Source organism: Mytilus galloprovincialis, chromosome 10, assembly GCF_965363235.1.
Source record: "Mytilus galloprovincialis chromosome 10, xbMytGall1.hap1.1, whole genome shotgun sequence".
In the NCBI taxonomy this organism is placed as follows: Eukaryota; Metazoa; Mollusca; class Bivalvia; order Mytilida; family Mytilidae; genus Mytilus; species Mytilus galloprovincialis.
In genome coordinates, this window is record NC_134847.1 from 14,787,096 (window position 1) to 14,814,403 (window position 27,308).

Below are 27,308 nucleotides of genomic sequence, written 5' to 3' on the forward strand. Positions count from 1 at the left end.
TGTTAATGACAAATGTTTACAGTATATGACTAGTAATGTAATGTTTGGAAGAATGACGAAGCACTCCACAGAAAATAAAATTAAAGATGAATCACCAAATATTTTATCATCTGCTATTCCGGGGTTTCTAATACATTAATCTCACTGTTTGTGTTGTACATATGCATATGTGTGTAATCAGTAGCGTCCCTAGATTTGATTTGCAAAAGTTAAAAGGGTGGACTATAATTCCTTTCACATGTATAAATGGAAACATTCTGCATTTATTTACCATCAACAATTGCAAAAAGGAGTGAAAATGTCATATATCCGCCAAAATTTCGAATCAAACTAGAAGATACCTTTTTAGAAACTGTTAACATTAGTCTGCCTAATGATCAAATACAAAAAAAATGCGTGTCTTTTGCCTCATTTATCCGTAAAATTTAATCACAAAGTTAGTGCTACAAAAAGTTGGAAAAAACATAAAATAATTTCTGGAACAATGAATGGTCTGTCACAAAGAAAACAGCATATATAACAGACATTACATAATCGTGATGTTCATATAAACCCAATATGAAGGCTAATTTAATCATCAGCTATCAAACAATGAATTGTATTGCAACCACGCTCTTATGTTTGAAAAATTCACAGGAGCGAACATTCCAAAGTGCACACCTGACTGTGAAGTGCTACCTGAAGCCTTATATAGAGTAATAGGTAGTTTAGATTTTGATACTGACTATAGCATGTGGAATATCTAGACGAGCCCGTTAGGGCGAGTTAAGATATTCAACATGATATAGTCAGTATCAAAAACGAAACTACTTATTATTCTGTGTATCGGTAATTATGACGTCACGCAATGTTATATGACATCACGCAAAGGTTTGCCTAATATTTTCAGTGATACAGCCAGTACGTTGATACTCCAAAATATTTGGCAGTAAGATCAAAGGGAAAATATACGAATTACCGATCAATCAAATAATGACACACATCTAATTCGACAGATTTTATTCAAATACTCTGATACTATTAATACACACGATTATATCTAATCTGTCAAGAGTTTTGACTTTCTTACTTCTGCTGAAGTACATATATAACCATCACATTGTAGAGCTTCCTCATAACACAGATAGGCAGCATCTTTCTCATCGGATATTTCATGGCATATTCCGAGTATTATTAATGAATTAGATAAAGTGTTTGAATAAATTAAATTTCGGTGTTTAACTGTTGAGAATAAATCATGTAAAGCATGATGTCTGTTTAAGACATCACCGACATGATGATAGCAAAGAAATTTAAGACAGTGAGACATAACAATAGGAGGTATGTATATGTGATTGTCGTTCACCTCCAGCTGTAGTTCCTCCGGTATTAGTGATGAGTGATGTAAGTACAGAACATTTTCTATGACACCCATTCTCATTTTTTCCTGCAGTGTCATTGTGGCATGTACATGATTTCTGTAATAATTGATTTGTTGATCATAGTATTTTTGACAGCCTAATGTTATCATATCAGGTAAACATTTCGAGAGAACATAATCCGTAAGTCTTAGTGTAACATTGAACTGTCCTGTGACATAATAAAACGACGCGTATAACAACCAGCCTGAGACAGCATCTGCCTTAATCCCGTCTTGTAAATGTCTGTGATAACGTTTGTGTATGTTGTACCTATCAGTTGTAACCGTTGGTGATGGTAGTAGTTGCGCTGCACATTGACTTATTTTGGCATGATGCCATTTACATACATCAAAAATAAATGTACATGACTTCGACTTATGTAAATATTCAATAAATTCAAGTAATTTCAAACAGTTGGAAATATTATACAGATCAGCATAATCTGAATTACATATCCTGTAAAATATTAAGTCTAATTTGATAAATGAAAGTTCAAGCTGCGTACTTAATAAACTATGATGTCCATTATCGTTTTGAAATAAACTCTGTACCAATCCATGAATTCCGTCACACTTTATTTTATACAACACATTAATTAGTATTTTATTGTTATCTGCATTGATTTTTCCTAAGAACATATTATGCTCAGGTATAAAATAGTTTGGGCAAAAACATTTGTTTAACCATAATATCATTTTACTAAGACAGTGAAAAAAACAAGAATATAATTTAGATGAGTGAAATGTGTCAATATCAACTTCTTCTGAGACCCAGAATAAAGCTGTCTTCAGAAAGTAAGAACACAGTAAGCCTTCTGCATGTTTGTTCGTGTTAATGATACGCTTTAATGTTAGTTTAAGGAGACAGTAACATAACAGTTGAGTGAAGTTAAACGAATGTACAAGTTGTTTTTCTGCCACAGAGAAAGATAATCTCCATAATATATTACAATCTGGCAAAGTGCTTGGTCCAATAGGTACTAACAAACATCCGTATTTTTTTATCTTATCAATTACGGAATTAGGCGGCCATTGCAATCGGTGACGCGATGCCCAGGGTAACGCATTGTAAGGTAGGTATTTACTTCGTAGACAGAATGCATAATCCACCTGTTGATTGTTATCTGATAAGCAGGGGCCGTGAGATGAGAGCTTGAAATCGGTGATTTTACTATTTATATTATCAACAAATGAGTTGACTGACAAATATAGACCTTGTCTTGTACTTTCAAAGCATTTGGGTTGTATATATACAGATTCCCCTTCCCCTCCTGCTAGTAATCGGAGTCTAGCAAATCCAGGATGATCATTATCATTCTCCATAACCAATGTTGTGCTTTGTACTGTGTGTTTGATATTCCTTACATCCCGTATTACGTCTACGCTTTTGATGAGTACCATTATATCCATGTCACTACCTAGTAGATCAAGACCCTCTGCTAAACTTCCACTCGATATTTGTATTGCTTGAGACAGAATTGTATTTTGTATCATATCCTTTGTGATAAATAGTTGTTGTCTCTTACGTATGTCTATTTCAGTACCAGCTGTACTCACTAAGTGCTCATATAAGTATTTGTCCTTCAAATTACTATCCGTCCAAGAAATGTTCTCTATAAAACAAATAATTAATTACATAAACATTGTAGCTTTTTTTTATTTAATAATAGTGCATGTAATGTAGAACACTAGAAATCTTGTGTTGTGAATCTGGAGATATTTATTAACCAATGACGGATGTTCTTCAATTTAAGAGAGACAAATGTATGTTGCAATCAAAATATTGAAGAAATCGACTGTGATTCTGCGTTCACATGTAAATCGAATTAAATTCGCATTAACTGATGTGAATAAGTTTAATTCGAATTCGAAACGTTGTACGTCCAAACGTAAATTCTGGTTCAAATTGCAATGCGTCTCAAATTCGCTTCACTGTGCGACGACGTTAACTTTTTATTTTTAATGCAAATTAGATAATGCGAATCTTTCTACAAAAAGCAAACGTCACAGAATTTAAAAACATTGGGCATTTGTTGGGAAAAATATAACGGAAGAAAAGAAATAACGATGTCATTGATGTTATGCCTTCAACATGTTCAACATCATCGTAATTTGAAAAGGTAGGATGAGACAAACCAACATTTGAAAATGGAGATTTTTTTTATTATTATTAACTGATGATAAAATTACATAGACAATAAAAATTCCAATAAAGCAATAAAAGTGCAATGTGTAGTGTTGGGTTGACTCTCTTAACAATATCTCGTTTAATACTACCTCCCTGGAATGATCAATAGACTTGGTAATAAAAATTGTAGCACATGTGCGAAAACAACAATTGTATTGTTGGAAATACAAAAAATAAAACTATCCACACTCCAAAAAATCATCTTAAAAAAATGTCCATTTTTCTTCATCTTATGGTATTTAATTTTAAACTAGGTATACTTTTCTTTGTTTAAGACTTTTTTCATAATTTGTATTACACCAAAACATATACACAGTTATGACTGTCTATGGAGAATTATATAACTGTGCTATCACCTTTGTTGCGATCTGTTGTATCCTGTAAGTATTCCGAATATGCATGTGATAATTTATCGGAATATCTTAGATTTAGTATATACTGTTCATGTATTTCCCTTCTAATTTAACTAGCTTTTTACCATCAGTTAAACTGTCTGATTGTCAGCCAGAAAATGTCATTTGAGAGGACAATACCTGATTTTTTTTAGTTTTAGCAAGTTGTTAATATTCCTATAAGACCTTTACTTATTTTCATATGCATGATAGATCTTTGAGACAATTAAAAGAAAAATAATATTAAAGCTGAAATTATTTTGCTATTGTCAGTTTTTCTGTTTTTTTTTGCTGTGCATGTTTTGATTTTGTATCCTTTATTACTCTATTGTAATATTAAATTGTATATATACATGCTATAGGTATAATGCGTTTTTCTGATTGACTCCAATATAAATATCCCACTAAATTATAGGTAAGATATAAGATACAGCTTCCTAAGCATTAGTTTTAGACATTTACCTCAGATAGGACAACAGTGGTGCCACTTTAAACCAGAATCATAAACAAACAAGACCATTTTATTGTTTATACTTTTAAGTATCATCACATTATACACTGCATGAAATGATACGTTTACAAAATTTATTCATATATTAAATTTCTAGTTTTGAATTTAAGGTCTGATTTATGACGAATTATTTTAGTAGTTTATTAAAGTTTCATAATTTTGTTAAATTTCTTATTATCTTAAGTTTAACTTCGATTTATGGGTTATTAAATTTGTTATTTATTTGAAAAATAATACCAGTTTAAATTTGTTATTTAAAAGGTTTAAATCTAGTTTATCGCCGTTAAAGTTTTCGTTTAAACATAGTTACGTTTATTTTTTAACAAACTACTAATATAAGACAATTTAACTGAAATTTAATTTGGAGTAAATAACAAGTTTAAACAAATAAACTTTCGTTCGGTAAATTTGTAATTTAATGCCAGTTTCCGTAACTTGTTTAGTTTAAGTATCTTGTTTTATTTCAATGATTACTTCTTTTTCTCAAGGGTCAACACATTAAGGCTCAATACTGTCACGACACAGATGAATACATATTGTACAAAATAAAATGGAGAGTTAGTAAGAAAAAAAGACGACAAAAGTTACAATCGGGCTTATTATAATTGTCCAAAAAGAAAAAAAAAGAAAATCTTTCGTTGCAAAAATATCAACAACTAACGTAAATAATTATTCAAATCTTGAAAATCCCCAAATCTTTAGAGATTGTCAACCAAGTATATGTCTTCGTCAGATTTCCATGGACATTCTGGTTATCTTTTTATTTTTCTCAATAACAGAAAATTCAAAACACAACAAATAACAAGAGCTCTATAAATAATGGCTAAATTTCATCGTTTGTTTATATCGTTTTATAAGGAATAACTAAGAAATGAATAGTTTAAAAAACATGTATTTATCGAAGTACATAAACACAAATAGAAGATATTTTTAGAAACAAGCAGTTTTGGTTATCACCCTTATTATAGACTAAATATAGTTTGCATTTTGACATTCTTCTTCCATTTGATAATTATAGTTATTCCATATTTATAAACTTTTAGTAGGTTTTTCTATATGAATGGGATTTTGAATAAATAAGCATATTCACCTGCGGAAAATGGATATTCACCGCGCTAAACGTCGCGTGCTTTTTCGTGTACAATTTTGGTAAAAAAAAAAACGTTTGATTTACAATTACTTTTGGAAAATATTTTCTATTGCATTCATTTCTTTCGGAATATGGAATAAAACATTTACTGTCTTTTGTTTCGGTAAATATGTGGTTTTTGTTGACTTTTGAAAAACTGATATTCACTTCGGCCGTTGGCCTCAGTGAATATCAGTTTTTCAAAAGTCAATAAACCACACATTTACCTCATCAAAAGACAGTAATTGTATATTATTATAATCATATGTATACGAAATGCACTTCTGTACAGTGCACTTTGTCAGATATTTCTTACAGATCGTATTACTTTAAAGTTTTTTAATAATATTCAAAATGGGATGTAACTCATTTTGTCATCAGTCATATCTGTTTCAGATGAAACTATTTATTTCTAAAATAAGTTATCTCCCATTACATTTGAAAAGCGTAAATATTAAGATAACATTTTATAAAAATTTCTTTTTCTTCTTTTTTTTGTTTATATTCAACACTGTTTTACGGATGGATGGATAATCCTTAAAAAAAAAGTGCCGCATACTAGTATAAAAGGGTCCAATAAGAAAAAGTAAGAGCTGTTTTAGCGCAAATTTCAAAATATTCACGAAGTAAACGGGATTTTTTCTTTTTTCCAACTTCAAGTTGTCGTAGTTTGCTACTGACTCTTTCGCAAATAATGTTACTCGTTTGTACAACATATTTCGCTTTTCCGTAAGTGGACGTTACGCGGGCGCATTTTATTTGCGCGCATTTTGTGATTACATTGGCGCGAATTAGTTTTTCAGAAACACTGTGACAGGTAAATTAAGAAAATTCATATTAAAAATGACTGTAGTAATATTAAACTTGAACATGTTCAAAATTTAAATTATATATTTTTCATAATTTTGTATTTTATTTGTTTTTTTTAAGAAAACGAAAAGACTTAAAAGCAGACCGCAATAAGGACCTCAAAGTGGATGTATTATTTATTTTATCTATTTGTTTTTATCGTGAACACAATCTTACGTTTTGGGCAGGTTACATGTGCCTACCTCTTTCTCTTATTTCCTATGAGTTAAAAAACGATGAATATTTAAAAAAATATTTGTGCATTATGACGACCTGATTTGAAAAAAAAAACAAAGAAACAACTGCAATAAATTCAGGATCTTCTTTTGGAATCATACAGTGAAGATCACTTCTAATCTCCCGATAGAACTGTAAGAATAATCTATCCTAGGACAGTTCTAGATAGAACTGACCAAATCAGTTCTAGGTAGAATTGTCTAGATCAGTCTTAGGGTTGATTGATTGTTGGTTGCTTAACGTCCAGTGGCAAATATTTCATGCATATTCAGGACGATCAGTCTTAGGATAGAACTGTCTAATGTCTAAAACAGTTCTAGTCGTATAACTGTGAGCAGATCTGACCAAATCAGTTATAATCGTGGAAATGTCGGCAGAAGTGACTTTATCAGTTCTTACCGTAGAACTATCAACAGAACTGTCTAAAAGTTTTCTTACCGTAGAACTATCAACAGAACTGTCTAAAAGTTTTCTAGCCGTAGAACTGTCCAAACCTGTCAAGATAGTATAGAGCAGTTCTAACTGACGTCACTGCAGTTATGGGCATATATATATATATATATATATAACTCGTCTAAACATCAACCCAACAATGTTAGATCTGTAAATTTGCTTTCGCAAATGTTTGGTTCTTCCCTCGCCGGGATTCGAATATATGTCCAATGACGTCACATAATGTGTATATATATATATGTGTGCACCTTATCTACTATTGTACCTATCTGATCACGTGACAAAGAATCAACTTTATATCCCAGTTGTAGGTTCGAGAATGCATTCTAGTAAAGTAACTTTATAAATTTAGGTCAAAGTTAAAGATATCAATATACTAATAACTTCAGCAATTTTAAGGAAACCTATTCAAATCCCCCTTTTTTCTCCTAACTCCTAAACGGTTTAAGCAATAACCAACAGAGCCAATCCAATGTTGTACGTATATTTGTAGTACTATTTCAAAAAAATATACTCAATACACTCAGTATACACAAGTTATTGTTCGGATACCAGAAAACAACTTGTTTCCACTTCCTCTTTTTGCCCTAATTCCAACATGGAACCATTATCACAAAAGTCTATCAATTTTAAGGTGGCTCGGTCCTATTAGAAGTTTCTGTCAGAAGCCCGAGGTCAGAAGTGACGTATTTTTTTTTATATTTTCATCTTTACAAAGAGTGAATCAAATTGGTTGAAAAAAGGGGGTCCCGGACCATTTAGGCTCAAAATATTATTTTTAAACAGATAGGTAAATGCATCATTTTTCGTCAACATCTCTATTTTCCCTATCATTTCTACGGAAAAAAAACCTTTCTTGTTTGGTATGGAAACTTGTGGTACTGTTACGGCCAGAAATCGCCTTTAAATTGTAGCCAACAAAAGACACAAATCAATAGTAAAATTTAACAACATTTAATATACAAAAGTTTACAAAAGGTATTACACAAATATTACTGTTAACTTAACTGTCAAAATATGAGTCCAATCTGTTATCTTTATCTGTATCCGGAAATCTTTCGGAATCCAATTTGAATATTACGTTCACTACTAATGTCACAATCCAGTATGATGTTGTTTGTAGAATAAAAGTGTCAATCCAAATGCTGTGAATACTAATGTCTATCAATGTCTATGTCCAAGTTTAATTATGAGAGTTTAACTTTAGTGTCTGTATATATAGTGTTGTCATGGAAAATTCTGGAACACTCTATAATGGAACATTGTGGAAAATCCTGGAAAGTTACAACGGAAGTTTCTGGAATAACGTAGAAGTTTAAATTACGCATCTTTTATAAGGATCATTCTAGAAAGTTCCAATCATTCTGTGATTGTTCCAGTGATTCCTAAACTGCACAGTTATAAGATTATTTGGTAAACAACTATCAGGCCATACAACACAAATTAGGCCAACATAAATAAACATAATAATTACAATATCATAACACCTCCCCCCTTAAAAGAAGTTTTAGTGTAACAAAAACTTATCATGAATAATATGAACAAAAATACATAATATATACAAAGTGATTTAATAAGCTCTAGATAAAGCATCAGCTATTACATTATCTTTACCCTTAATATGTTTTACAATTACATCATATTCCTGTAACAATAAACTCCACCTAGTCAACCTCTGATTCTTGTTTCTCATTTTATGCATGAAGGTGAGAGGATTATGATCAGTATAAACAAGAATAGGATATACAGTGGGATTCAAATATACATCAAAATGTTGAAGTGCTGACAACATTGCAAAACACTCTTTTTCAATAGTTGAATAATTTTTCTGATGTTTATCTAATTTCTTAGAAAAATATGATATAGGTTTTTCAACATTATCATCTGTCTCTTGATATAAAACAGCTCCAATTCCTACATCGCTTGCATCAACGGCAAGTTTAAATTGTTTTTCAAAGTCTGGAGTAATCAGAACTGGACTATTAATTAAAAGTGATTTGCTATTTTCAAAAGCGTTTTGACAATTTTCACTCCAGATAAATTTAGAATCTTTTCGTAAAAGATGAGTCAATGGTTGAACCACAGTAGCAAAATTTGAACAAAATTTTCTGTAAAATCCAATCATGCCTAAATATCTCATAAGTTGTTTTCTATTTGTAGGAGGTGGAAATTTGGAAATAGCTTCCACTTTAGCCATAATAGGTTTTACTTGACCTTGGCCAACTGTATGCCCTAAATAATCAACAGTGGCCTGACAAAATTCACTTTTACCAAGATTAACAGTCAAATTTGAATGTGACAATCTATCAAAAGTATCATACAAATGTGTTAAATGTTGTTCCCAGCTATCACTACATACAATAAGATCATCAATATAAGCATAACAACAGTCTAAATCTTTTATAACATTATTGATCATTCTTTGAAATGTAGCTGGAGCACTTTTCATGCCAAATGGCATTACAGTATATTGAAATAAGCCATCTGGTGTAACAAAAGCTGATATTTCACGAGCTCTCTGTGTCAGTGGAACTTGCCAATAACCTTTCAACAAATCAAATTTGCTCACAAATTTTGCTTGACCAATGTTGTCAATACAATCGTCTATCCTTGGAATCGGATAGGAATCAGATTTTGAGACTGAATTTACTTTTCTGAAATCAGTCACGAAACGAAAGGTTTTATCTGGTTTTGGCACAAGGAGACAAGGAGAGCTCCATTCACTGTTACTCGGCTCAATAATATCATTGTCAAGCATATATTTAATTTCTTTTCTCATAGCTTCAAGTTTGAGTGGATTAAGCCGGTAAGGATGTTGCTTAATTGGAGAAGCATCTCCTACATCAACATCATGACAAACAGCAGTGGTTTTGTTTGGCACATCTGGAAAAAGATTTGTAAAAGAAAATACCAAAGTTTTTATTTCTTCTCTATGATCAAAAGACAGATGTGCAAGTTTTGAGTCTAAATTTGACAAAATTTCTGAATTTTTCAATCTAACTGTCTCTTCCATAGTTTTAGAACTAAAAGGTGGTTCAATTACATCTGGTTTGCCATGATTGTTCTCAAATTTAACCATGCCTAAAGTGGCAACTGGTTTACTCTCACATTCATTAGTACGCTCAAAATATGGTTTTAACATATTAATATGACACACTCTGTTTTGTTTACGCCGACCTGGAGTTTTTACAATATAATTCAAATCATTAATTTTACTCTCTATTGTATAAGGACCACAATATTTAGCCTGTAAAGGATGTCCAGGGACTGGCAAAAATACAAGTACCTTATCACCAGGCTCAAAAACTTTATCATACCATATGTTCATCTTGTTCTGTACATTTTTTAAGTTTTTCTGAGCAATTTGACAAGCAGTATACAATTTTTCTTTAAATCTAGATACATAGTCTAAAAGATTTAAGTCAGTATGTTCAGTAAGCCACTTTTCCTTAATCAATTTTAACGGTCCCCTTACAGTATGACCAAATACCAACTCAAAGGGACTAAATCCAAGGGATTCTTGAACAGCCTCTCGAACCGCAAAAAGTAGAAAGTGAACTCCATCATCCCAGTCTCTGTCAAATTGAAGACAAAAAGTTCTAATCATGTTCTTCAATGTTTGATGAAAACGTTCTAAGGCACCTTGAGATTCTGGATGATAAGCACTTGATCTGTACTGAGCAATCTCTAACTGGTATACGACTTGCTGAAATAAACCTGACATGAAATTTGATCCCTGGTCGGACTGTATAGACTTAGGAAGTCCTACTAATGTGAAAAATTTGATCAAAGCTTTGACGATAGTAGGTGTCTTGATATTTCTGAGCGGAATAGCTTCAGGAAAGCGAGTGGATGTACACATGATTGTCAATAAATACGCATTTCCAGTTTTGGTCTTTGGTAAAGGTCCAACGCAGTCAATTAAAACTCTGCTGAAAGGTTCGTCAAAGGCTGGAATAGGCAGAAGTGGTGCTGGTGGTATTTTCTGGTTAGGCTTACCAACAACCTGGCATATATGGCATGATTTGCAGTATTCTGCGACATCATTTCGAAGTCTGGGCCAGTAGAAGTGCTGCAAGATCTTAAGGCAAGTCTTCCTTATACCTAAGTGTCCAGCCAAGGGGGTGTCATGGGCAAGACCAATAATTTCTTGCCTATAAACTTTAGGCACCACCACTTGGTACACCACTCTCCATTCCTCCTCTGGGGTAGCATCAGGAGGCCTCCACTTCCTCATTAAAATGCCGTCCTGATGGTAAAAGCATTCGGCCACTTTGTCTGCTTCCTCCTGTGTTTGAGCCCGCTGGTTGAGCTGAAGAACCTCAGGGTCTTTATGTTGTTCTTCGAGTAAATTATTTCGGTCTAATGAATGGCTGTTTACATCTGGCCATGGCATAATAACATTTTTGTTAACACTAGGTGGTTTTATAATAGCCTTTTCTGAGTTACCAGGATCTTCAATATCAGCTATAAAAGTGTCAGAAAGGTCCATGTAATCAAACTTGTCTTCTTGCAAATTCTCATTTTGTTGTTTTCTAGCCATCGCCCTAGTAACAACACAAGCTGGATACAATTCAGCATCATCTTCAGGTGATTTAACATCCACCACCGGTTCACTGGTAACAATTGGTTCAGCAACCACTTTGTTCCTAGCTAGATCATTTCCTAGCAATAAGGTAACACCCTCAACAGGGAGATTAGGACGAACACCTACAACAACTGGTCCAGTTATCAAATCTGACTTCAGATAAATACGATGGAGAGGAACATCTATACAACCTAACTCTACACCTTGTAACAAAACGGAGGCACCAACAGAAGTCTTCTCGGACAAAGGCAACACACCTTCTAACAATAAAGACTGAGAAGCTCCAGTGTCCCGTAAAATCTTAATAGGCTGAAGAGTGGTATCATCAACAATAGAAACAAACCCATCAGACATAAAGGGTTTGTATTCCTCCATGTAATCACAAAAACTGGACTTAAAAGCCTGACGCGCAGGGCATTCCAATGTACTGGTAATATAAGGTGTCGTACAAGCACTGGTCTTCGGCTTATTATCTCGTTCATTCTTCTTCTGGAGTCTAAAACAATCAGCCATCAGGTGACCAATCTTCTTACAATAAGCACAAGTCAGTGACTTCTTCTCAAAAGTATCAAATTTTGGACTAGACATATTATAACTGGACTGACTCTTATTCTGTGGAACAGGCTTACTATCAGTATGCTCAGTGCTTTGATTTTTGTAATTTCCACTGGAAGTATTAACATTTTGACCCTTGAAACTTCTTTTATGTGAAAGAGTATAATTATCTGAAATAACAGCTGCATCATGTATTGACTCAACAGTTTTGTCGTCTAAATGTGTTTTTAAGTCTAAATGAACACATTGTTTGAACTCTTCTAATAACATCAATTGTCTTAGGTTATCAAAATTGTTATCTGTTTTCTTTGAAGTAAGCCATTTATCAAATAGATCTTCTTTTTCCCGAGCAAATTCCACATATGTTTGTGAATCAAACTTTTTATAAGATCTAAATTTCTGTCTATATGCTTCTGGTACTAGTTCATAAGCTTTCAAAACCTCCTGTTTTACCATATCATAATCAGAACTTTTTTCTGATGGAAGTGCGGAATAAATTTCAGCGGCCTTACCCTCAAAAACACTTTGCAGCATCGTAGTCCAATATGGTTTCGGCCATTTCAAATTATTTGCAATTTTCTCAAACTGTGGAAAATATTTATCAACTGTTTTTTCACAAAATTTCGGAACCAAACGTATATTTTTTGCTGCATCAAAATAATCTGATTTCGACTGGACTTTAGTGTTGCTTTCTTCCTTGACCATTTCAATTTTCATTTTCTCCATCTCTAGCCTTTCCTTCATTTCAAGTTCTTTTAACTTCATTTCAAGTTCTTTTAATTTAAATTCATCTTCTTTTTCCTTTTTATCCATTTCCAATCTTTCCTTCATTTCAAGTTCTTTTACTTTTATTTTCTCCATCTCCTTCATTTCCAGTTCTTTTAATTTAAGTTCATGTTCTAATTCAAGCTGTTTTAATTTAAAGGCATCTATATTTTCGACCTTAAGTTCAAGAGCCTCTTCACCTAAAATTTCTGCGTCAACTAATTTGTCTATAACCAAATTTTTTATAATTTGTTTTCTCATAGATACTTTAAAATTTAATTTCAGATGTTTAGCAAGCAACACTAATTCCTCTTTCTTTAAATTATCAAACCCCTCCAGGTCTGGCGTTTTCAAAAATTTACCGGCATCAAATGCCATTTTGTAGAATTTTGTTGGCTAATTATAATAAAAATTACTAAACAAATTTTGAATAAGACAATTCAGTCTCCCGGACGAGCCCCCAATTTCTGTTACGGCCAGAAATCGCCTTTAAATTGTAGCCAACAAAAGACACAAATCAATAGTAAAATTTAACAACATTTAATATACAAAAGTTTACAAAAGGTATTACACAAATATTACTGTTAACTTAACTGTCAAAATATGAGTCCAATCTGTTATCTTTATCTGTATCCGGAAATCTTTCGGAATCCAATTTGAATATTACGTTCACTACTAATGTCACAATCCAGTATGATGTTGTTTGTAGAATAAAAGTGTCAATCCAAATGCTGTGAATACTAATGTCTATCAATGTCTATGTCCAAGTTTAATTATGAGAGTTTAACTTTAGTGTCTGTATATATAGTGTTGTCATGGAAAATTCTGGAACACTCTATAATGGAACATTGTGGAAAATCCTGGAAAGTTACAACGGAAGTTTCTGGAATAACGTAGAAGTTTAAATTACGCATCTTTTATAAGGATCATTCTAGAAAGTTCCAATCATTCTGTGATTGTTCCAGTGATTCCTAAACTGCACAGTTATAAGATTATTTGGTAAACAACTATCAGGCCATACAACACAAATTAGGCCAACATAAATAAACATAATAATTACAATATCATAACAGTACAAATTCAGAGAGGTTCATTCACTTATATTTTCGAACTAGTCCTAGACATTGCTCATATCAATCTTTGATTTATGCTTCATAAATATCTGTCATTTTTTGTTAATGCGTATAAAAGAGCGCTTACAATGCAATATTCCCATAAAACTATTATTTCTGAAGCCTAACACATTTTAAAAACTAGATGTGTCAAAGCGACACGAACAACCCCGTCTCAAAAAAAGTTGAAAAATCAGGAATTTCAATGTGCATGGACATTGTGGACACATGTGGACACAAACATAATAGTAGTCCTACATATCAAAAATCAGCTCAAATTCTAGAGGCATATAGAAAAAAAGTCTGTATAACTGATTTCTAACAATTTTCAAAGTTGTTTAACCTTCATTTTGGCAAAAATTAGCGGAGCAAAACAAAACTTAAACTTCGATCTGTAACTCATTGTGGTTAACTCACATACCACGAATCAGCCCAATATCTGAAAGCATCTAGAAAAAAATCGGTATAAGTGCGATTTTAAAAAAAATTATCAAAGTCCTAAGCCCGAAATTACAGAAAAAATAGCCGAATTGGACAAAACTTATTCTTGAGCATCATGGGTAACTCACATACCAAAAATCAGCCCATATCTGAAAGCGTTTACAAAAAAGGTATGTATAATTGTGCTTTTCAACAAATATCGAAGTTCAAAGCCCGTAATTTCGGTAACAATTAGCGGAGCGGAACCAAACTTAAACTTGACCTATCTGTAACTCATCATGGTTAACTCACATACCAAAAACCAGTCAAATATCTGAAGACGTTTAGAAAAAAAAACCGTTAAATGGTTTGTTGCGGAATAACGGAATAACGAAATTACGGAAAATACGGAATTACGGACAAGGATAAAACTATATGGCCCCGACATCCTCGTACGGACCCTTGCTGATGATGTATCTCTGATATACATGTAAGTTTGATAAACATTTGGAAAAAATTATACAGATGAGAGGGCTTTTAAACTGGGTGGCCGGACATATACACGGACACAACCGGACTCCCGGTAATTTTGTGATGCGGGATTCACACAGCGCTGATCATTGCTCCCGTTTGACACCGTAAACACGGAAAGTAAAAAAGTCGGCCTACTATCCTCAATGTCATGGAATGTCCTATTATTGACCGATCGCTGTAGTATACGTTCGTAACATATTCCTACGGCTTAGAGAGGTCCAAGTGAGGTGACTTTAAAGAGGAATTGAGCAAATTCGATTTGTCTAGTCGGATTTCAATCGTGATTATGTCGTGACAGATTCTGCTGTAAATAAAGGCAACAGTAGTATACAGCTGTTCAAAACTCATAAATCCATGGACAAAAAACAAAATTGGGGTAACAAACCAAAACCGAGGGAAACGCATTAAATATAAGAGAAGAACAACGACACAACACAGAAACGGACCAAGCATCAGACAAAACACCACGAGAATAACAAATATAACATGAAAACCAAATACATGAATTTGGGATAGACAAGTACCGTGCCACGTCCTATCTCAAAAATAAGAGAAAACACAAACGACTCAACGTTAAAATGCAACACACACAGAAACGAACAATAATATAACAATGGCCATCTTCCTGACTTGGTACAGGACACTTTTAAAGGGGAATAAAAGTGGTGGGTTGAACCTGTTTTTATGGCATGCCAAACCTCGCACTTTAATGGCAAAGTTAAATATAACATTGAAATGACAACATAATATTACAGGACTACAATACAAATAAATAGGAGAACATATTAGACAAAGAAAAACATGATTAATAGATAACAAAAAGCATCAGGTTTAAAATTCAATACGCCAAAAACGCGCCTTGTCCACACAAGACTCACCAGTGACGCCCAGATATAAAAGATCGAAAGTGAAAAAAGTACAGTATCGGATCAAAATCGGAACAATGTTTTGTGTTTTTGGACGGTGTCCTGTGGAACGGGCATGATCTGGATAGATTTGTCATTGGTGTTTTTTTTTTTGCGAACTGAGTCAAGATTGCATCCCGAATACGAACCGTCTTTGATGAATCCGTTCCGAAACAGTCCCGTAATTAATACGAAATTCGGCAATATACACTCTTCTGAGTTCGGACAATTACTGAACACGATACGATTGAGTCTAGACTTTTGTTCTGTGACTTTCTGTCCGTTTACCTAAAATATTTGTATAATGACCTATCTTGATCTCTCTCTATATATACTAACATTTCCCAACGAATATCTGGTGCATGGATTGTTCTTCTTGATCCCTATTCGAATTTTATTGACCTTCAAAAGTTGGGCGCACTACGTTTGCGCGCATTTGGGGGTTAAAATATGTTACGTTTGCGCACAGCTTTTGATTACATTTGCGCGCATTTATTTTACAGGTAATCTCAGGTAAAAATATAAATAAAAATTATATTAAGTTATAAATAATTATTATTTTTTTAAAAATAGCTTGCTTATCAGTCAAATTATATACTGTTCATATTGAATTCTAAAAGCAAGTAAAAACTCCGTTATAGCTTAAGGTCAAGTCACAATATATGAATGTCACGGATTTTCTTAAAATTTTGCATACACCTTTGACTTATTGAATTGAGTCTGAAAATCGAAAAAAATCTGCGGTTTTATCTTTTTTCCCTGCCTTATGAGACTTATACTAAAGGAAGGGGTACTGATACTTGTAAATAATTGAACAAATTAATAGATAAGTAAGCATTATTACCTGTATTTTCCTTGGAATCTTACTGATTGAATACTTTCAAAATATATGCCTTATGATAACATTAAGAATGGAAATGGGGAATGTGTCAGAGAGACAACATACATGTACTAAGACTTACGGAAGGGGTACTGATACTTATAAATAATTGAACAAATTAATAGATAAATAAGCCTTATTACCTGTATTTTACCTGAGTTTACCTGAGTTTACCTGCCAAAAAAATGCGCGCAAATGTAATGGAAAGCTGCGCGCAAACGTAATGGTTTTTGCGCGCAAATGTAATGGTAATGCGCGCAAACGTAATGCACCGCAAAAGTTATCGCATCGAAAGTTGAATCAGTGCCAAGCAAGATAGACACCCGAACATTTTCGTTAAACGAGTTTAATCCGTCTTCTGGTTTCTTAATCGATCTGTGTTAATCATTTTGATTGAGTCTGGTCGACAATGTGACTAGTGGGGTGCACTTCCTATGTAATGACTGGTAGGGATGAGCCGCTGGAATAGGTCACTATTTCATGCTTCATGATATATGAAAAGGGTAAGAAATTCAGATTAAATATATCAATAGGTTGATATTATCACTTATCACTGGATATATATTATAAGTATCTAAAACTAATCAAATGTTCCTGTTTATTTTTAATGCGGTTAAACCACAGTCATAAATACATCAGCTATTTGTCAAACCAATTAAACTCTATTTATTCAATGTGGTATTTCCACTGAGGTTAGATATAGGAGCAATAAATCCAATCATTTTGACATTTCCACCTCATTAACATTGAAAGGTTTGCATACATGAAACATGAAGAAATTCCATAGCATAGTGTCAGCATCCTTCAAGCGGGAACGACAAATCAGTTTTTAATTAATATAAACTCAGTAAAAGTGATACTCTCTGAAGTGTTAGGCAGCAACCATTTGATTTTCTGGGGGGAGGGGGGGGGGGCTATGTTTTTTTTCTGGAAAAAGTTTGTTTCCAGGTTTTGGTGAAAAAAATAATTCACTATATGTAATGCTAAAAGTGAAAGAAAAAAAATTGTTTTCCGTTGGTCGCTAAAAAATAGATTGTTCTTCGCCGAAGGCGAAAAAAATTGTTTGCACAGAAAAAAAAAACATAAATTTACACAATTATGCATATACCTAAGATGTTATGTTATGTTATGGTATGCTACGGATCGATACCGAAGCCGTACAGAAACATGCATGTATATAAATACATATAAAAAAGAAGATGTGGTATGATTGCCAATGAGACAACTATCCACAAAAGACCAAACTGACACAAACATTAACAACTATAGGTCACCGCACGGCCTTCAACAATGAGCAAAGCCCATACCGCATAGTCAGCTATAATAGGCCCCGATAAGACAATGTAAAACAATTCAAACGAGAAAACTAACGGCCTTATTTACGTACAAAAAAAAATTAACGAAAAACAAATATGTAACACATAAACAAACGACAACCACTGAATTACAGGCTCCTGATTTGGGACAGGCACATACATAAATTATGTGGCGGGGTTAAACATGTTATCGGGATCCCAACCCTTCCCTTACCTGGGACATTGGTATAGCAGTATAACATATGAACGAACTATAAAAATCAGTTGAAAAAGGCTTAACTCATCAGATAGACAAAAAATAAGTACAGTTTCGATCAAATTTTCTCGATCTGCCTGCTGTCATTTGAAAGAAAATTCCAATTTATTTTTAAGGAAGCCCTATTGCCAGTAAGATTTTATTGAAATATTAATGTTTATAAATATCAAAATAAACAGACATTTCAAACAAGTTTTTCCAAAAAGACCCTTTTAATTTTGTTCATTTTTTGGAGGTAGATGTTAGCCAATAAGACTTCATATACCTGCAGTGGCGGAGGCCTAATTTTTTATTATGGGGGCTGGGGCGCTGACTGACTCAAATCTTTTTTCTCCAGAAAACGGGGAGGGGGGCGGCGGCCAAGACCCCCCCCCCCCCAAACCGAATCAGCCTATGACCTGTCCCTTTTCAAATATTCTTTTTTAAACATGATATATACCCATGTATATTTCCAAATATATGTATAACAAAATGAAGACCTACACCTATATAATGATCTGATATGCGCTACATTGCCACTCCCTCTTAAAACAAAGCTTATCGACAATTGCAAATTCCAAAAGTCTATTTTAGATGTCAAATGGGTGCAAATTTCATAATAATGCCGGAAACATCTGATACATTTACAAATGTGATTTTAACCGGAACACAATAAATACCAGCATCAGACACTTAATAAGAAATAACCCAGACCGTTTTAAATTTCCCACCCTTTTCATATATTAATGAAGCTTGAAAGACTTATTCAAGCTATTCCTATATATAGCCTTTCCCTCTGGCGATTATTGGATTAATAAGTTCCATTATAAGAATAGGGAATTTAACTAGCGGATCAAGAAATGTTATAAGTGGGGCCCACTGACTGCCTAAGAGGGGTCCGCCCTGGTCATGCTACAGTGATAATCAACCATTTTCCCCCAGAAACCCCGGGGGGATCCCTGGCCCCCTTCTAAATCCGCTTCTGAATTTTAAACATCCTTTTTATAATTTTGACGACTTCTCTCCCAAAAACTACAGTTAAATATGCTTTTCGAGCGTCTTTATTGTAGCAGGCTATTCTTAATACGACTAAACTTTTATCTGTCAAAGGTAATCATTCAATTTTTGAATGTTGACCTTGCTATAGAAATTTTATAACTTTTGTGCACAGTTGTGCACATTAACAACGCTCTAGTCTTAAGTAACACTTATCAGTAACTACGTAGTACTACATAACTTCAAATTAACATGTCATTTATATCAACCCCATGCAACTAGGTACACAGCTGCATTCAATGAAACATGATCAGAGATAACAATAGATGTATATTCTGAATCAGATCCTTTCTTTTTGATACAACATATAAACGAGAGAAAAAAAGGGGGGGGGGGAGGGGGTGTCAGAAGAAAAAATGATCTTTAATTTTAAATAAACTGATGTATGCAAATTGCAAATTCAATTAAACGCTATCAGTGATTACTCATCATTTGTATCGATCAGATCTGCATTTCTTTTGCACCGATTTTTTTTATTACATTTTCGCCGAATTTGTGTTTCATTTGTGCTGTTTGTGTACTTGTAAATTACAGGTTCATTTTGATCATTACAAATCTCTTCCGTTAGTACAGAAGTTATGAATTGTCAATCATAACATGTATCTAACTGTTGTAACATACTCACGGGGGGAGGGGGTGGAAGTAGGCTTCCGAGCAGGATTATAAAAAAGAAGATGTGGTTGCCAATGAAACAACTCTCCACAAAGACAAAAATGATACAGAAATTAACAACTATGGGTCACCGTACGGCCTTCAACAATGAGCATAATTAGCTATAAAGGGTCCCTATATGACAATGTAAAACAATTTAAACGAGAAAACCAACGGCTTTATTTATGTACAATAAATGAACGAAAAACAAATATGAAACACATAAACAAACGACAACCACTGAATAACAGGCTCCTGGCTTTGGACAGACACAAACCATGATACATAATGTTTCGGGGTTAAACATGTTAGCGGGATCCCAACCCTCGCCCTAACCTTGGACAATGGCATAACTGTACAAAATAAGAACGAATTTAGTCAATTTAAAAAATTACTAGTAAAAGTACATCCATGAAAATTTACACCGTTATTCTTACAGTTTTCAACGCGTGCAGCTGACCAGCATTGAGGTGGCTAACTTGATGTTCAATATATATAAGTACAACATCTTAAAATGCATGAAATTGTCATCCGAGACGGATTCGAGCATCAGACATAATGGCAATAGTGAAGCACTCCTCGATTTCATGAGGGAAGGAAAGGTCACCGAAAGACTGCAGTAGCCATTAACCAATTTCACTTGAGTTTTCTCTATACTCTGTGCTTAGCCCATCAGACTGACCCCCCCCCCCCCCCCACACACACACACCAGTTACTTCTGCGCCAGATAAAAACCACAACATAAAATTGAGAAAGGAAATGGTGAATATGTCAAAGCGACAACAACCCGACCATAGAGCAGACAACAGCCGAAGGCAATCAATGGGTCTTCAATGTAGCGAGAATTCCCGCACCCGTAGGTGTCCTTCAGCTGGCCCCTAAAAATATGCATAATAGTACAGTGATAATGGATGTCATACTCAACTCCGAATTATACACAAGAAACTAAAATTTAAAATCATACAAGACTAACAAAGGCCAGAGGCTCCTGACTTGGGACAGGCGCAAAATTGCGGCGGGGTTAAACCGAATCATGGCCAAAAAAAGTTAAAGGCCAAATAAAGTACAAAGTTGAAGAGCGTTGGGTACCAAAGCGCTCTCATGTCGACAATTTTGACAGATATTTATAAAAAATATATTCAATGTCTATACGAGCAATATCTAGTATAAGTTCGAAATTCATGCAATACTGGTCACTTTTCTTTCACCGTCTGAGCCATTAGTGACGATTCATCTCTGATATAAGCTTGATTCACAATTGACAAGAACTTTATATGAAAGGGCTAACAAACCAGGTGGCTAGACAGAAACACGGACACATTCGGAAGCCAATAGAAAAGTTCCATGTCCACCGCAACGTATGTCGCGTAGGGTGATACATTTTAGAATTATAAAGAAGAACATTGCTGACTTCCAACCTTCCCACCAAAATATATATTGGAGCGATATAATTGACACGATTACTTATAAGAACTTTTTTTTACATGTATGTACTAATTTCCGAAGTCTACAAAAATGAATTCCGATCGTCATCCCGTTCACAAAAATATAAAAGTACCGCTTATATATGATGACTAGTATCACACAGTCATGTTCCATGGCGAACGAGGCGGGTGCAAATAGCATAAGAAGTGGGTTTTTTTTAATTATTATTTGACCTTGATGTGTTAACGTCATGTTTCTAAAAATTTAGGCGAAGGAAAGAAATATTTATTGGCGAAAATGAAAAGATGTTCTACAAATGATTTAGAAATACCATGGCAATTCATATTTAAATGATTATAGTATAAAATTATAACAACCTTTTAGGAACTGTATATGCATGCACAAGATCCCCCAGCTATAGTTGATTTCTTATTTGAAATCCAATTATTAGTAAAAATGTATAAGAATGTATATATTTTGAAAAATAATAAAATCCTATATATACATATAAAAGAAGATGTGGTGTGAATGCCAACGAGACAACTCTACACAAAAGACAAAACTGACACAGAAATTAACAAATATACGTTACCCTTCGGCCTTCAGCAATGAGCAAAGCCAATACTACTTAGTCAGCTATATAAGGCCCCGAAATGACAATGTAAAACAATTCAAACGACAAAACAAGCGGCCTATTAAACAAAATTGAAGCAAAAACAAATATGTAACATATAAACAAACGACAACCATGCATGTACTGAATTACAGACTCCTGACATGTGACAGGAACATACTTATATATATCAGGTGGCGGGGTTAAACAAGTTTAGCGGGATCCTAACCCTCACCCTTACCTTGGACAATGGTATATCAGTACAAAATAAGAACGAACTACATATATATACAACTCGTCTAAACATCAACCCAACAATGTTAGATTTGTAAATTTGCTTTCGCAAATTTTTTGTTCTTCCCTCGCCTGGATTCGAACCCATGCTACTTTGATATCGTGACACAAAATCGCCTGCACTGCAGCCGTCCAGCTAGACCACACGACCACCTGGGCTCTACAATAAAAGAGCTTTCGCTGGCCGTGTGTTACCTTTCCTCGTCAGTTTTAATCTAGCAGCGTACTACAGTACATTATATATAAGGCATGAAGATGTTATAAACAATTGAAAAAGGCTTAACTCATTAGATGACAAAACTACAAGTGGACGTGGCCTGGTACGTGTACATCCCAACAACAAAAAGATACTAAGTGCAGATCTAATAGTACTCGCAGTTAACTTAACAGATCGTTCAAACGGCCAGTAACAACTAATCATCTTAGACTAATATGGACTTGCACATCACTATTATGCGTATAAACATCCCAGTTGCGGAACTAGAAATATTCATAAGTGAGATTCAGTGACTTCCGAAAAAGGGGCTTGTTCCAGTCATGTTTCGGTGCTTCTCTTCATAATAAACAACAACAAAAATCACAAAAAGGGGGAGCAGGCCACCTGCCACCGGATTTCCTTGATTCGCCTCTTCATCCTACAAGATATCAAGGTCGTTGCTTAAAAAATGTAGGAGTAGCTCTAGATGCTTGTAATATACATAATTGTTAAGATTCAACTCGGTCTTCCTGGCATTTAAGAATATTTGACAAAAATAAAAATGCCGAGGTATACATGCATGAACATCTCAATTGTGTGTTCAGGCAACCTCTGAAATATTAAAACTGTAGTTCAACAAATCTTGGAAGAGGAAGCAGGACAAACCATGATCTCTCTCTTTGCGTTTTATAATAAAATGTATCCAACTACCTTGCATTTTGAGGATATTTTTCTTAAAATGTTTCAGTTGCAACCGTCAAAAACTGGACGAGGTGATAGTCGGACAAACCAATCTATAGCTGGACTAACAGACGAACGGGTAGACAAACGAACCTGTAAGCGATAAATTAATATACCCTACGATGAAAGTGGGGTCATACAAATCAAAACCTCATAGTTCTCAATTTGCTTAAACAGTTCTCTTCAGTTGTATAACCATGAATTCTAAGATTTCTTAAACCGTTCTAAATTTAAGTATTTACCTTTATTATAATCTCTCCTGTTCTGTAGGTATTCCATATATTCATCTGAGGTTTTGTCCGGATATCTTAGATTTATTATATATTGTTCTCGTGATTTCCTTCTGTCTAAACAAGCTCTATACATTCGTTCAAACTGACTGATTGTAAGCCCGAAAACGTCATTTGAGATAGCGATTCCTACGTCTTCAGACTGGTAAAGTGATGGTGTGTATCTGCGCCTTCCTGGATAAGGAAAACGTTTGATGCCGTATTTTTCCAAGTAAGTTATTTTCCTCAATCCTCGTACATTTTGATCGTCATCCTTTCTATCATATCTTGAATTGCGATTCATGTTGGTTGTTAACTATCAATTGAATAAAATATGCAATATTGCTTAAGTTTAATACTATTTGAATAATGTAAACAACGTGTATATGTTACAGTGAATTTGTATAATCAGGGATTATGTAGAATCCCTGATTTTTCAGGGAATATGTAGAATCACTGAAATCATTAGTAATAATATATAATCCCTGAAAATGACCAGTGATTTTTCATAATCACTGAACATTTTAATAATTATTCTACATGTTCCCTAATATGATTTCAGGGATTATCAATAATTTAAGGAACCTTTGTTTGTTAAAAAATAAATAGTATAGACAAATTATATTTTTTTTCTTTTATATTCCTTGCCAGATAAAATAATTTTGCTTAAAAACACAGAGGATAATCATACATATATAAACAACACAGTATTTCGAATTAAAGTTGAAGACTTCAAAATTAATAATAATCAAAATTCCCTTTATAGCGATAACGTGTTGCTTAAAAGCCAGCGTTAAATGGATATTCATGTTCCATTTGTAAATCCGAAGAGCTAGTTATTTGGGGCAAATAATTTTTTGGTCAAATGAACAAGAAAATTCAAACCGAGAGAACTTACGCATGTTAATGTCATGATGATAAAACAGGCAGAACTTAGGATTGATAAATATATTTTTTTTAGAGGAAGCTGGCATTTGGTGTAATATTCTCATAGCAAATCCGCAGGGAAAAAAGGAAAGGGAAACCCAAAAAACATAACCATTGACAGTTGTTCACAAAAATTCTGAAAAATAAATATTGCCTGGCCACTAAAAATGGTATATTGCTCGAACAGATTTGAGGTTGCTTATTTCCTTTTTTTCGGGGTACCTTGAGATGGTTTACTGACCACTTTATTTTTCTTAGGTGTGTCGAAAAATTTGATTCGATATGTGAAGGAAAAAGTTTTTTAAAATGTGGATATTGTGATAGAAACAGATGTGAAGCATATTATTATTTTGATATATTGTGTTTAACGTTTTAGAATATTGTGCCTAACATTTTAAAATATTGTGGCTAACATTTAAAAAAATGGTGTTTTTGATATATTGTGCTTAACATTTTACAATTTTATATTTATAATGATGTTTTAATATGATTTTGTAGAATAAATTATTTGACTTTTATTCAATTTTTTTTATAGATAAAACTATTTGTTTAATTCAGATATTATGTATAATCCTTTACGTTTTTTTAGTGATTATACATAATCCCTAAAAAACTTAGTGATCATATATAATCCCTAAACTAGCCAGTGATTCTACATAATCCCTGAAAATTTCAGGGATTCTACATAATCACTGATTATACAAATTCACTATAACATATATATTATATATTTTAAAACATCTAAATAAGTAATGTATCTACGATGAACCAGTCATTGGTTCACCAATGAAGACGATACACTGCTGAACATACATATTATATTTATAATTATTCTAGATATCAGCAGAACGATGATTAAATCTGCATTTTTGCGTGAGCAAAATTTGGTTCTTTCCTTACCTGTGTTTGAACTCATGCTATATTTTATGGTAATCAGGTCTCATACAGGGTTTATATTGTGACACTTCCAGCTGATTGTTTATATTCTGTGAGCTGAAAGCGAATGGGATTTAAGCCTGGAATGTCACAGTATATGACCTGTCTGAGACCGCCATTACTCGTATTTCATGGATTAACTCTGTAGTAATGGGTATTTGTAAAAAACATTGACAATGCATCATGTGTATTCATTACATGTAAAATTGAGAATGGGAATGGGGAATGTGTCAAAGAGACAACAACCCGACCAAATAAAAAAACACAACAGCAGAAGGTCACCAACAGGTCTCCAAAGTAGCGAGAAATTCCAGCACCGGAGGCGTCCTTCAGCTGGCCCCTAAACAAATATATACTAGTTCAGTGATAATGAACGCCATACTAATTTCCAAATTGTACACAAGAAACTAAAATTAAAATAATACAAGACTAACAAAGGCCAGAGGCTCCTGACTTGGGACAGGCGCAAAAATGCGGCGGGGTTAAACATGTTTGTGAGATCTCAACCCTCCCCCTATACCTCTAACCAATGTAGAAAGGTACACGCATAATAATACGCACATCAAAATTCAGTTCAAGAGAAGTCCTAGTCTGATGTCAGAAGATGTAACCAAAGAAAATAAACAAAATGACAATAATACATAAATAACAACAGACTACTAGCAGTTAACTGACATGCCAGCTCCAGACTTCAATTAAACTGACTGAAAGATTATAAATTTCATCATATGAACATCAGGCACAATCCTTCCCGTTAGGGGTTTTGTATCATACCATCATAACATATTTGAGAAGAACATGTGTATTATTTCTAAATATTCTGAAAAAATGTTTTTAAACATGTTAAATGCAGCTTATCGTTTTGACAATTGTTTCCCATTAAGAACATGTTTTTCAATACAGGTTTGAGAGTGCATGTTTTTTTCTTTTTATGTGTGTTTATGGCTTTGTTTTTAACAACACAAATATTCAAAAACCCAACCTGATATGTTCCGCATTGGAATTTATAATTTTTTGTGAAAATAATTTTATGAAAACAATAAAAACATTTTAGTATTTCAAGTGTTAATTGTGTGATTTTGTATTAACGAGGTATTTACGACAGGTTCACGTAATTAATTCCCTAATGTGAGCCTCTGAAATTCCATAGTGCTCTGGTAAGTTCCGACTACGTCACATCGTAACAGGTGACTTTTTTATGATTCCTAGTGTGGCTGAAAACGTTGTTTAATTCCAGGCAGATTCCTGAATAAACATTGTGATATCTGTGTTGTTATCCATTCACCTTACTCGACTCATTTGTAATCCGTAATATATGATATATATGTATTTATTATGTTTTTATCATGTTTATATCGGTGTATGTAATAACATACCTGCAATAAATCTTGCATGAATAAAAACTTACCCTTGCTACAAATGGTATTTTTTTTTATAAAAGGGACGCTTGCATCCAATTCAACAGGATTTTCCAGTTTTAATATCACAATCAACCAGTTCCTATTTCCACATGAATATATACTTTTTTCTCTGTGTTGTTAACCGAGTCCATCACTCAGCATTTTGGTAATCCGTTATATGTATTGATTGATTTTAAATGTTTTTACGATATAAATTATCTACATTGCTGCATGAATATTCTATGAATAACAGTTAACCCTAGCTACAAATATATACTATATAAAATGGACGCTAACAAACAATCAAACAGGAATTTCCACTTTCGATATCA

General features: G+C 33.6%; 1 long non-coding RNA gene across 1 annotated transcript; it reads right to left on the reverse strand.

Moving 5' to 3' along the window:
• Positions 1 to 1,002: 1,002 nt before the first annotated feature.
• On the reverse strand, positions 1,003 to 27,237 carry LOC143048992 (uncharacterized). Its single transcript, XR_012969981.1, has 3 exons — positions 26,985 to 27,237; positions 23,687 to 24,029; positions 1,003 to 3,012 (listed from the first exon to the last, which is right to left on the reverse strand). It is a non-coding gene; the product is annotated as an uncharacterized LOC143048992 (long non-coding RNA).
• Between the last annotated feature and the right edge of the window lie 71 nt (positions 27,238 to 27,308).